General features: G+C 44.4%; 1 protein-coding gene across 2 annotated transcripts in view; it reads right to left on the reverse strand.

Moving 5' to 3' along the window:
• Window positions 1–13,791, reverse strand: part of CYRIB (CYFIP related Rac1 interactor B) — a 154,779-nt gene that overhangs the window by 107,721 nt on the left and 33,267 nt on the right. The window contains exon 2 of one of the 2 annotated variants that reach the window (XM_081258912.1): window positions 7,448–7,500. The gene's annotated coding sequence lies outside the window, so the exon portion shown is untranslated. Of the gene's footprint in view, window positions 1–7,312; window positions 7,426–7,447; window positions 7,501–13,791 lie in introns of those variants that run through there. The other variant, XM_081258913.1, reaches the window with a different exon arrangement.

Below are 13,791 nucleotides of genomic sequence, written 5' to 3' on the forward strand. Positions count from 1 at the left end.
TCTAGAGCCTGTGCTCCGCAACGAAGAGTAGCCCCCACTCGCCACAACTAGAGAAAAGCCCGTGCTCAGTAGCGAAGACCCAATGCAGCCAAAAATAAATAAATAAAATAAATTGAAACAAAAACAAGAAAAAAACCATCAAAACAGCCCTCTCAAGACGTATAACCTATTTACTGAATTTATTACCAAATGATGAGAGAGAGAGAGAGCGAGCAAGCCTCTGGTTCCATAAAACGTATCATGATGGGCTAGAAATGTGGCTGATTGCTGAAAACAACAAGGGCAACAATGAAAGCACCTCTGGGAACATCTATTTTGCTAAGAAAGGCCCTGAAGGTCGCTCTTTTTAAGTGAACAGAGCCAGTGTCTCTTAGATCTTGGATGATGTGAACTCAACAGGAGAGTTGTGAAGATAAAATAAGTCAGAAAAGGAGGACAGCGCAGGACAAGTTCTCCTTGACTTTGTGGTTTCTAAACACATCAGCGATTCATTTGGTCCAAAAACACAGCTCCAACTTTCCAGAGCAAAGAATCTTAGAGCTGGAAAAATTAACACTGATAGAACACTTCCATGTGGTCTCAAGAGAGATTCCTGGGATTAATGGCAGGAGGGAGACAGGCTTGAGGTTCCTTGCAGATAACTGGGATTGCTAAGAAGCAGCTTGGTTCCCTCTGTTCACAAAGCACTTTTAAGATTGCTGTTGAATTCCACTTCTTCTCCTTGCGTGCCACATGACTTCCCACAAAGACTTTACCTCCCCTCTTCCTGAAAATGGGATTACTGTTTATCACACACTGACCAGGCCACTACTAGAGTCCAGGAAGCATCAGACAATGGAGAGACCCACAGCGTATGACAACACGGGCAAGTGCCTGGTACTTGGCCTGTGCTCAATAAATGCTAGGGATCAGCAACCCTGTGGAGACCTGCCAATCTCCCCTAAAAATAAGAGGGGTTTGGGTTGAAAGCTCCCAAAGTGAAGTTTTTGTTAATTAGTTTTTTTTTGTTGTTTTTTTTTTTGTTTTTGGCGGTACATGGGCCTCTCACTGTTGTGGCCTCTCCCGTTGCGGAGCACAGGCTCCGGACGCGCAGGCTCAGCGGCCATGGCTCACGGGCCCAGCTGCTCTGCAGCATGTGGGATCTTCCCGGACCGGGGCACGAACCCGTGTCCCCTGCATCGGCAGGCGGACTCTCAACCACTGCGCCACCAGGGAAGCCCAATTAGTTTGTTTTTAACAACAACAAAAATATCATATGCTTATGCCTAAAAAAAAAAAAAAAAAAAATTTTTTTTTTTTTGGTTGCTCTGTGCGGCGTGTGGGATCTTAGTTCCCCGAACAGGGATCGAACCTGTGACCTTGGCGGTGAAAGCACAGAGTCCTAACCACTGGACCGCCAGGGAATTCCGTAAAAATTTTTTTTTAAAAAAAGGATATACAGTAAGATATTCTCCATCCACCCCAGACCCACCATTGCCCTCAGCTTTTCCTCAAAAGTTAAACAGGGGGGCTTCCCTGGTGGCACAGTGGTTAAGAATCCGCCTGCCAGTGCAGGGGACACCGGTTCGAGCCCTGGGCCAGGAAGATCCCACATGCCGCAGAGCAACTAAGCCCATGCGCCACAACTACTGAGGCTGCGCTCTAGAGCCCGCAAGCCACAATACTGAAGCCATGTGCCACAACTTCTGAAGCCCGCGTGCCTAGAGCCCGTGCTCTGCCACAAGAGAAGCCACGACAATGAGAAGTCTGCACACCGCAACAAAGACCCAACACAGCCCAAAAATAATTAATTAATTAATTAATTAATAAAAAAGAATGCATCCTGGAATAAATGGGTAAAGAAAATGTGATCTATTATATATATGTACATAATGAACTATTACTCAGCAATAAAAAAGAAGGAAATCTTGCCATTTGCCACAACATGGATGGACCCTGAGGGCATTACGCTAAGTGACATAAGTCAGAGAGAGACAAATACCGTATTATCTCACTTATATATGGACTCTAAAAAACAAACAAACAAAAAAATCCCTAATCATAGATGCAGAGAACAGATTGCTGGTTGCCAAAACTGGGGGTTGGGGAGTTGGAAATATGGGTAAAGGGGGTCAAATGTACAAATGTCCAGTTCTAAAGTACATAAATCATGGGGATGTAAAGTACAGTGTGGTGACTATAATTAACAATACTACAGTCCATATTTGAAAGTTGCTAAGAGAGTAGATCTGCAAAGTCCTCAGCATAGGAAGAAAAAATGTAACTATGTACGGTGACGCATATTAACTAGACTTACTGTGGTGATCATTTCACATTATATCCAAATAGGGAATCATTATGTTGTACACCTGAAGCTAATATAGTGTTATATGTCAACTCTAAAGAACACCTCAATTTAAAAAAAAAGAATGGGGACTTCCCTGGTGGCGCAGTGGTTAAGAATCCGTCCGCCAGTGCAGGGGACACGGGTTCAATCCCTGGTCCGGGAAGATCCCACATGCCGTGGAGCAACTAAGCCCGTGCGCCACAACTACTGAGCCTGCGCGCCTAGAGCCATGCTCCGCAACAAGAGAAGCCACCACAATGAGAAGCCCACACACCACAAGGAAGAGTAGCCCCTGCTCACTAAAACTAGAGAAAGCCCACGCGCAGCAATGAAGACCTAACGCAGCCAAAATTAAAATAAATAAATTTACATATATTAAAAAAAAGAATGCATCCTGGAGATGATTCCTTCTTGGTACATACCACCTACTACTTTAAACAGTGGCCCAGTATTCTCCTGTAAGGATATACCATAATCCCTTCAATCAATCCTCTCCTGACATACATTTATTTCAGTTGCTTCCAGGGTCTTGCTATTTCAAACAATGCTGCAATGAACATACATTACACACATCTTCACACACATGTGTAACTACAGGAAAGATGAGATTTATAAGATAAAACCCTTGAAGTGGAATTGCGGGGTCAAAGAGTACTTGCACTTAAAATGTTGGCAGATGGTGCTGAATGGCCTTCAAAGAGCTTGGATTCACTTTCATTCTCACCAACAGTGTCATAAGGATGTCAGTCTCTCCACACACATTCACAAAATGTTTTCTTGTTTCTTAAATTCAAGGGAAGAAAGTGGGGGCAGAGCTCCACTCTTGTCCCACTGTCTCTTCCTGCCGCTGTGATATTACACATGATACTACTACTTCCTGAACATTCTGCCCCTTGGATGCACAACCCAGAGATCAGAGCTTAAAAGAGAATGAACGTCAGACCCACTGGTTTGCTGAGCTGGCTCAGACTGGCTCAAAAGAGCCAACTACGCACATCTCTTCCCAAGGCCATGTTCACTGACATTATGTCGGTAGCTTGAACTTGGTCGTGGTGGAAGTATTTATACCATAGACATCGGTAAATGCTACAGTCAGGGCTTCTTTTCTTTCCCCCAGAGAGACCTTTGTTAAACATCAGCCCATCAATTCATACTATAGTGGAAACTGAGGCTCTTCTTTGAATATTTCTGCCCTCAGTAGGGGCACAAGTTCTTGGAACCTAAGGACTGGAGGAGATCTGAAGGGACAGCTAATTATTCCATCTTCTAATGATGCCTCTCCCCTAGTCCCTGTGCTGAGACCTAAGGAGTACCCTCTCCTCTCCTCCATGCCCCTCTACCATATTCCCATCTCTTTATCACTTAGTGCTTATTCTTGATGATTTTCTACAGTGTAGTAATTGCAAACACAGACTCTAGGCTACACTAGACAACTGGGGGTCAAATCCCAGCTCCATCATTACCAGCTCTGTGACATTGGGCAAGTGGTTTGAACTATTACACCTTAGTTTCTTCATCTGTAAAATACAGACGATAATGATAATGCCTTCCTTATAATTTTGTTCTGAAGATTAAATGAGGTAATGCAAGGACACAGAACAGTGTCTGGCACATATTAAGGACTTAACAAATGTAAACTTTATTATTGTCTTCCAGTTCACTAATTATCTCTTTCACTATGTCTAGTCTGTCAGCTAACCCTTTTGTTAGATTTTAATTTCAATGAATATTTTTCATTTCCATGTGGCAGCTTTACAAATCAACCTATTCTTTTTCCGTCTTTCATTACATTTTTGAATCATCTTTAGTCTTTAATCATTTGAAAATATACTGGCTTGGGACTTCCCTGGTGGCACAGTGGTTAAGAATCTGCCTGCCAATGCAGGGGACACAGGTTCGATCCCTGGTCTGGGAAGATCCCACATGCCAAGAGCAACTAAGCCCGTGTGCCGCAACTACTGAGCCTGCACTCTAGAGCCCGCGAGCCACAACTACTGAGCCTGCATGCCACAACTACTAAAGCCCGTGCACCTAGAGCCCGTGCTCTGCAACGGGAAGCCACCAAAATGAGAAGCCCGTGCACCACAACGAAGAGTAGCGCCCGCTCGCCACAACTAGAGAAAGGCTGAGCTCAGCAACCAAGACTGAACGTAGCCAAAAATAAATAAATTTTTAAAAATAAGTTAAAATGAAAAAATGATACTTTAAAAATATATATATACTATCTTATAGTCTCTTTTAGATGGTTCTATTACTTTGAACTCAAAGTCATTCATTTCCTGAGTAGTCCGTATGATTTAATTGTGAACTCATCCTAGGGTTCTTTCTGTAGGAGTCCTGTTAGGTCTAAGTTGTTGAAGTGTCCTTGTGGAGTGATTGTGTGTTTGTGTTAGGGATTCCCACAGCAGGCAGCCAGTTTTTAGGTTAATTTCTCAGCTTGAGGAGTTCTCATATCTCATGACCATAACAATATAGATTCCACAACCACACATGGTACAGCCCCAGGTTTTTCCTTTCTTGCTGGTGACTTTTTTCCACTCAAAACAAGCTTCCTCTCTGTTTCTGCAGACAGTGGAGTTTTTCTAGCCCCTTTTCACGAAGACGTGTAATGTTTAACGCTCCTGGGCACTCAAGTCCACCTTGGACCCAGGTCTCATTCCTAGACCCACTGTGGTCTTAAAACCGTAACTCCCGGACTACAGCCTCCATCTGGGTGCAAAAGCCCCATAAGTTGTCATGCTTTTAGCTCACGTAACCATTTGGCTTAGATTTCTCTCTTCATTTTTGACACTTGTGGACTTTCCTTTCTGATGAGCTCCCCTAGATACAGTTGTTGTATTTCAGTCAGCTCTGTGCTCCTACCAGGAAGGAGTCACACAAGTCAGTCCACCATGTTGCCAGAAGCGTTCCAGGTCACCAAGTCTAATACACCCACTTACCCATGATGGGGTTCTGTCCACATTATAACTGCCTCTTACTCAAAGCTTAGCCTCTAAAGTCTACTTGTAACATGAAAGTGGAAGGGCATCAGAATTCCCCTTGAAAATCCCATAATAAAGCCTCATCGTGGAGACGGACAAACCATCTCTCATTAAGTGCAACACAGCCAGTTTTTTCTTCAGTACTGGGTTGGGTTTCTTAGGTAGAGCACAAGAAGAAATAGCCAGCTTGGGTTTGGGGGCCATGTTGGATGATGATTAAAATCTATAAATATGAGAAACACACCCGATAGCACAAGATGCTCACCCCCCAAAAAGCCATCGGAACAGGGCTTCCCTGGTGGCGCAGTGGTTGAGAGTCCGCCTGCCGATGCAGGGGACGCGGGTTCGTGACCCGGTCCAGGAGGATCCCACGTGCCGCGAAGCGGCTGGGCCCGTGAGCCATGGCCGCTGGGCCTGGGCGTCCGGAGCCTGTGCTCCGCGATGGGAGAGGCCACAGCGGTGAGAGGCCCGCGCACCGCAAAAAAAAAAAAAAAAAAGCCATCAGAACGAAGACCAACAAAAGGAACAGCAGATCTGTGTCTCCCATTCAGCTCACTCCAAGAGAGATGCCTGCTTGGTGGAAAGACAGGGTCACCCACGCTATTTAAAGTGTGATTTTTACCTCTATTTTGTTTTTGTTTGCTTTAATTTATTTAATTTATTTTATTTTTGGCTGTGTTGGGTCTCCATTGCTATGCGCAGGCTTTCTCTAGTTGTGGCGAGTGGGGGCTACTCCTCGTTGCGGTGCGCGGGCTTCTCATTGCTGTGGCTTCTCTTGTTGCGGAGCACGGGCTCTAGGCGCGTGGGCTCAGTAGTTGTGGCTCGCGGGCTCTAGAGTGTACACTCAGTAGCTGTGGCGCACGGGCTTAGTTGCTCCGCAGCATGTGGGATCTTCCAGGACCAGGGCTTGAACCCGTATCCCCGCATTGGCAGGCAGATTCTTAACTACTGCGTCACCAGGGAAGCCCTCTATTTTGTTTCTGTGGAGCAAGTATATATGCATCTGGATAGGATAGAAGCAGGAACCTATGCTATGATAGACATGATCTGACGTCTATAAGTCAGAATAGTGGCTATCTCCAGGGGCAGTACTAACAGCAAAGGGGCATGAGGGAACTTATATGATGGCAATACCATGTATCCTGATCTGAGTGGCGTCTCGATGAGCGTAACATGTTAAAAATTCATCAGGATGTAAGATGTGTGCATTCTATGGGTATGACTGAATCATTCTGCTGTACACCTGTAACTAACACATCATTGTTAATCAACTATACTCCAATATAAAATTAAAATTTTTTAAAAAGATGTGCATTATGCAGTCCGTAAGTCATACCTCCACTAAAATAAAAGTTAAAGGCATGCAGGAGAGACTGCTGGATAACATGCTGCCAGTTCTGTCTTCGTTCTATGGCTAAACCTCTCCAGAGACTGGACAGTCAAATGGAGGGGAGTGAGGGTACCAGGAAGCTTAGGGAAAGGGCAGAAAAGGGAAGTGCCCTTTTGGGGGTAGAGGGCACCCAGGCTCACAGAACTGGTTTTCCGTGAGGGGCCTTACAAGAGCAGCAAGTTTACAGTGGTTAAGAGCACTAGTTCTCGAGCCAGACTGCTGCATGGGAATACTGAATCGACCCCTGCAATGGACTTGTTTGTGTCCGTACCCCCCCCCAATATTCATATGTTGGAACCTAACCCCCCATATGATGGTATCTGGAGGTGGGGCCTTTGGGAAGTGACTAATTAGGTCATGAGGACACAGCCCTCATGGATGGGATTAGTACCCTTATCAAAGAGACCTCAGAAAGCTCTCTTGCCCCTTTCACCATGTGAAGTTATAACACAAAGAACCAGGAAGTGGGCCTCACCAGACACCGAATGTGCCAGCACCTTGATCTTGGATTTCCCAGCCTCCAGAACTGTGAGAATTAAATTTCTGTTGTATATATGCCACCCAGTCTATGGTACTCTGTTACAGCAGCTTGAATGGACTAAGACAACCCCTTACCAGTGGAATGAACTTGGGCAAGGTTACTTCTCTTCTTTGAAGCTCAACTTTCTAGGGCTGTTGCGAAGCTTAAGATAATTCAAATGAAGCTCTTAGTTCTGAAGCCGGGTGGTCAAATCCAGCTCTGTTACTTACCAACTTGGTAACCTTGAACAAATTACTCAAACTCCAGGCCTCAGTTTCTTCTCCTGTAAAACAGAGTTATAGCAAGGATTAAGCAAATCACAAGTTTCCAGCACACAAAAAAGCCTCCAGTAAATCCTAACCACTGTTGTTTTTTCCTGTACCAGGAATAACAACCCAGTATAGCGTTTCTATCCAATAGCATTTCAATCCAAATAACATTTCTCCCGACCATTAAAGTTTACAGAGCATGTTTCACAAATGTTTTTCTCATTTAATGTTCAAAGTAGTCTTGTGTATTACAAATAAAGAAATGAAGATTCAAAAAAAAAAAAGGAAATGGAGATTCAGAGATGTTAAGTAACTTGCTGAGGGTTGCACAGCAAGTAAAGAGCAAACCCAAATCAAACTCCTCTGTTGGAGGCACAGTTTGGCTGGACTGCATTGTCCCAGGGACATAGAAGGTGGGGCCTGGCTGTCCTTTCAGACTCAGAATTCTAAGATAAAGGATGCTGGAACTCTGGGGTACCTCAGCAAGTCTTGGTCTCAGCAAAACGCTCAGCTCAACTTGAGTTTGAACAGGTCTTAGTCATCTACCCCTGAATCGCTTCCTGCTTTAGGTTTCTACACCGCAGAGAAAGGAAAACAAACATGTACATGACACCATCCTTGTCACCCTCAAAATCTCTTACAGTGACAAATACTTATGAATCAAAGGGAGTCTTCATAAAACCATAGTTAAACAATATCCCATTCAAACCCATTCACCAGCATTTAGTGTGAAGATAGGAGCAAGATCTGCAGTGTCTAGACGCTCTTATTATTGCCTGGAAGAATGCCCTCTTCCGGCCTTAATTTTGATTAAATCTTCAGCTGCCTTAGTGTTTTCTCTTTGCTTTTCAAGGGGGGGCTGACTACCGGAAGCCACTTAACCAGCCTCACTTTATTCACAAAAGGTTTGGGGGCCCTTCCTAATTGTCGTGGGAGAACATTATCAGCCAATCATGTCAACCACTCCTGCTACTTTGCCAGCAATCCTCTCGTTCACCAGTACAGGTTTTCTTTCTGTTGTTGCCTGAGTGTGGTTTAAAATTCTCTTTTAAAGAAAAATCACAAAACTGCCCAGTGGCCAAAGAAAAAGGGGATTTAAGAACCATTTAAACATACTCACAAGCTAAGACCTCACATGTGTGCACATGCTCCACACTCTGCATGTATGCGCGTGCACACAACACACAACACACACGTGCACACAGATGCCCAGAGACATGATGACAGTTCTGACTCCACTCGCTATGTCTTGCAGCTACATAAAGGACTCTTTTTTCTTTCTTTCTGATACTTTGACCAGATTTACAAAACAGAAAACAGGACAAGTTGCTTACTTGGGAAAAATTTTAGGGTCCTGGAGTCCTAGAAATTGGAAAAAAGCATACTAACTCACTCTCACAAAACTTTTTTTTTTTTTAAAGAACTATTTTTACTTTATTTTTTTGGCTGCGTTGGGTCTTTGTTGCTGCACCCGGGCTTTTCTCTGGTTGCGGCGAGCGGGGGCTACTCTTTGTTGCTGTGCGCGGGCTTCTCATTGCAGTGGCTTCTCTTGTTGCGAAGCACGGGCTCTAGATGTGCAGGCTTCGGTAGTTGCGGCACGTGGGCTCAGTACTTGTGGCTCACGGGCTCTAGAGCACAGGCTCAGTAGTTGTGGCGCACGGGCTTAGTTGCTCCACGGCATGTGGGATCTTCCCAGACCAGGGCTGGAACCCATGTCTCCTGCACTGGCAGGTGGATTCTTAACCACTGAGCCACCAGGGAAGCCCCCAAAACTCTTTGTTTGGTTTTATTTTAAGAACATGAAGAGTAAGCTGGTATTTGCATCACTTAGAGACAAACCCAGGAGATAGAGTATATCTCCCCTAGAAGGAAAGTGTTCAGCTCAAAACAAGGGTGACTTTCTTTCACTTCCTCTATATGGACACAGAGAACCAGGACCATGACTCCAGAAACTGGATCTGATCTTGTCTCCTTTTTAGACTCATAGCATGGGCTCTAGTCCCGTCTCGGTCTCCCAGAGCTGTGTGACTTTGGTCAAGTCACTGAACCTCTCTGAGCTCCTGCAGCCGCTGCTGTCAAGTGAGGACACTCATTCATTCAACAACTATCTACTGAGCACCTACGATGTACCAAGCATGTGGCCATGGGGATAATTCCAGGAATTAAACCATCCCAGCCACAAAGGGCTCTCATCAATTAGTGGGGCAATTACAGGCTGACAAGCAATTACAATGGAGTAACAAAAAGTATTACAACCGGGGTGAGTACAGGTGCTGGGCAATCACAGGAAAGGGTATTTAATTAATTCAGCAGGGGATGGAAAGTGATGGGTATAAGAAAGACTTCCCCAAGAAGGTGTTATCTAAGCTGAGAACTAAAAGACAAGTTTGAATTTGCCCAACCGAGGGGATCCAAGCAGAATTGGCAGCACTTGCAAAGGCCCACAGACCAAATTGCTGATTTACAAGGTCAAGCACAATAGGTAGGAAGAGAGACATAGGATATGTAGACCTGGATATGTAGGCAGGTGGGCTTGCCAGAGTAACTTGCCTGGACTAGATGACCTCCCACGTGCCCTCCCAGTCCTAAGGGCTAATTCTGTGGTCTTCTGAGAGCCCAGATCCTCCTCTTTTCCCGATAGCCCTCTCACCAGCACGGCCAAGTCCCTGAGTCCACTCCAGGGCACGAGGGAAGTCCCAAGCATCCCATGTGGGCCCTCCTCCTTCCTCTTTCTTTTCCCTTTGAGAGTGACTAGGCAGTGACTCAAGGAGGGAACTGTCCTCCACTTGTCATTTGTTTCTAAAAAAATACAACCAAGGCTCACATACACAGTCAGTGATTTGACCAACCTTCTCCCCCCCAGCCCCTGACCTAGCTGAAGAAATACTGGAATTATCTGTGTCCCTGTCTGTCTGCTCCAGGACACTTCAAGCTACCTGAGGTCTCCCACTCTGTTTTGGTCATATCCTGGTGTCCCCAGCACCTGGTATTATTCCTGACTTATAGTAGGTCCTCAGAAACACATGCAGAACGAAAGGATCTCCTCTCTCTGCAAATGAGCACCCATCCAGACCTGCCCCAGACAGCAGCTCTGTCTGAGGCCAGAGCGGGAAACCCAGAGACCCAGAGAGATGCCAGCTCAAAACTCCTCTGCCAGGGCTCGAAACCCAGAGACCCAGAGAGGTGCCAGCTCAACATTCATCCGCCAGGGCTCTTTAAGCCACTCGAGGTGCTCAGCAAAGCCCCATCGGAAAACTAACAGCCCCCCTTATTTACCAATGAAGAACCTCAGGTCCAAAAGAATGATATGACTTGCCCAAGGTCTCTTAGCAAATGCAATATAATGTTTTTAAAAGGAGGACAACGTTCTTTCTTTTTTTTCTTTTTTTTTTTTTTTTTGGACAACGCTCTTAAATGGAAGGCTATCTAGTCACACCTACCAGAAACGTTGCTTATTTTAGGGGAAAATGCTGAATGTTGGCAGGTCTAACGGAATCTTTCCTTTACCTGACCGCCAATTACACCACACTTTCACAACTCCTGGGATTTTTCTAGGCAGGACTAAAAGTTCCCACTGAAACAAATCGATTTATGAAGGTGACTAAAAAAGTTTTTAGGGATTGAATATGTTCTTGGATTATGGATCATTTTTTAGGTTAAATCTCTATTATGTGATCTCAGGCTATAAGAATTTTTAAAGAAAAGTTGAGCTCCCCAAACCACTTAGTTCCCCCTTGTTTTTTTAATGTTTTGACATTAACTTCACTGTGACAGCAAACACGATTTTTAAGGAGGCCATTTCGACCTGTACAACCCCTTCATCAAAAGAATTCCTCATAATTCCTGTGTCCTCTTAAAGTTTTTATTCGCAGATCTATACTGTGTACATACATATGTATTTCATTTAAAGGAATTACCTTTAGTGTAGAAGTTCCTTAGAGTACTTTTTTCTTAAAAAAAAAAAAAAAACTTAGTATGCAAGTCACTGGCATGATGTTTCTGAAACCACCCCTGAGCAACACCCAGGTGACAAATTAAGTGCACCTGGAAATTCTGGGTCTGAGACACTGAGGGTGACATTTTCTAGCCTGCTTCATTTAATCATTATTCTGACACTTCCCATATCCCAGTTAATAGGCAACAGACAAAGCAAAGCAGGTGTTTTTTTTTTCTTTTTTTTTTTTTTTTCTTTTTGCGGTATGCGGGCCTCTCACTGTTGTGGCCTCTCCCGTTGCGGAGCACAGGCTCCGGACGCGCAGGCCCAGAGGCCATGGCTCACGGGCCCAGCCGCTCCGCGGCATATGGGATCCTCCCAGACCGGGGCACGAACCCGTATCCCCTGCATCGGCAGGCGGACTCTCAACCACTGCGCCACCAGGGAGGCCCCAGGTGTTTTACTTATATCCACCTGGCACAGCAAACTCCCAAAGTTTGCAATAGTTGCTTATTGCTGAAGAGTTTAAGGCAATATTTTCCTGCCAGTGAAATAACATCTCAAACAGCCTAGCATAGTGGTTCTCACCCCGGCTCAACCAGAGCCCACAGGGGAGGGAGGAAAACCTTTAAAAATACTGCCGCTGGATCCCAAGCCTGTACAATTAAACAGACTCTCTAAGGATGAAACCAGCACTATAGTTTTCCAAAGATCCCCAGGTGATTGTAGGGTGCAAACAGGACTGTGAAGCACGGGCCTAGGATAACTCATTAGTCAAAGGAAGCCCATGGGAAATCTTATCTGGAAGTGAAAAACGCACCATAATTAAATAAAACAGCAGATGTAAAAGTACCTAACAGGGCCTGTTACCCAGAAGACACTTAATAAATGTTAATTAAACAAGAAAATAATAATTCAAATAATTACTCCTTCTCCTCAGTAAATTCATCTTGTAATTTTATTGGCTTCTTTATCACATGCTGTTTTTTCTTAGCCATGATTCATTCTATCCCTGTTGATAAAATTAGAAACGTATACCCATAATCCTGTTCAATTACATGAGCTCTGTAGTATTTCCAGCAACTCTTCATCACTTCTTTAATAAAACTTTCCCCCAGAACAGTGGCTAATACATACTAAATACTCATCAAATGTTAGCTATTTATAAGAATTCATGATAATTCTTATAACTTTGGTTGAAACTTATTTTATACTATCTGGAGGACTTAGCAAGAATGTAAAAAAATTACCAGGGCAATATTTAACAAACTTATAAAAATAGACTTTTAAGCACATCAATTCTTTCTATAAATTTGTGAAACAAAATTAAATGTGATCACTGCACAGGTAGCTAGCTTATCTTGCACATTCAAGGGGGCCCTGCAAAAGTAACTTGCGAACACTCAGCAGTTTCCATAGCCACGTGAAACTGCTAACACTGCAATTAGTTCAAAGTGGTCTCTTAAAAGTCTCTCCGACTTTTCCCTACCATTGCCTCCCTGACCCTGAATTAGGAAGGCGATTTTTGTATATGTTCACATTACCCCTCAGTTCTAACTAAGAAACCAAAAATCTGTTTTGAAAAAAAGAATATAATTTCTTAATCAGGATGAGGAGGTCTCATTTAGAGCATTTCCAAACCTCTTGTTGCCCTGCTCGGATGAATTACGCCAGTCCGCATCTGTCTCGGGTTTTGCTAAGCAGAAGAGGCATTCAGCAGCTAGGCTGGAAGATCTGCTGTGTTTGGTTCAGGATTCACACGGTTATCGGGAGACCCTTCCATAGCTCACATCTGAGCATGCTACCCTTTGCTTCTCTTTGCCTTCTATCTCCAAACATCTGCCATTTCATGTTTTAAATCAACACACATGCAAAAATAATCATGACGTGCCCTTCTTTATATGCATATTATACGTCAATAACAAGCACTATTGGTCTGAATGCTTATGTCCCCCCCCCCAAAATTCCAATGTTGGAATCCTAAGCCCTCAATGTGATGGTATTAGGAGGTGGGGCCTTTGGAAGGTCATGGGGGTGGAACCCTCATGAATGGGATTAGTGCCCTTATAAGGGAGACACCAGACAGCTCCCTCACTCCTTCTGTCATGGGTGGAGGGCCCTTACCCGACCATGCTGGTGCCCGGATCTCAGATTTTCAGCCTCCAGAACAGTGAGAAATAAATGTCTGTTGTTTATAAGCTCCCAGTCTGTGGCATTTTGTTATAGCAGCCTTGACAACTAAAACAACAAAGTTGAAAGTGACCACACATGGGCCTTTGGCTAGTAACAGCTTGGTTTGCTCAATAAGAATGTCATGACTGACTGCCACATGCCAGGCAGCTCCAAAGGTGCCAGAGAGATGGACATGAGG

The sequence above is a fragment of the Mesoplodon bidens genome, assembly GCF_964165515.1.
Source record: "Mesoplodon bidens genome assembly, chromosome: 16".
NCBI classification, from domain to species: domain Eukaryota; kingdom Metazoa; phylum Chordata; class Mammalia; order Artiodactyla; family Ziphiidae; genus Mesoplodon; species Mesoplodon bidens.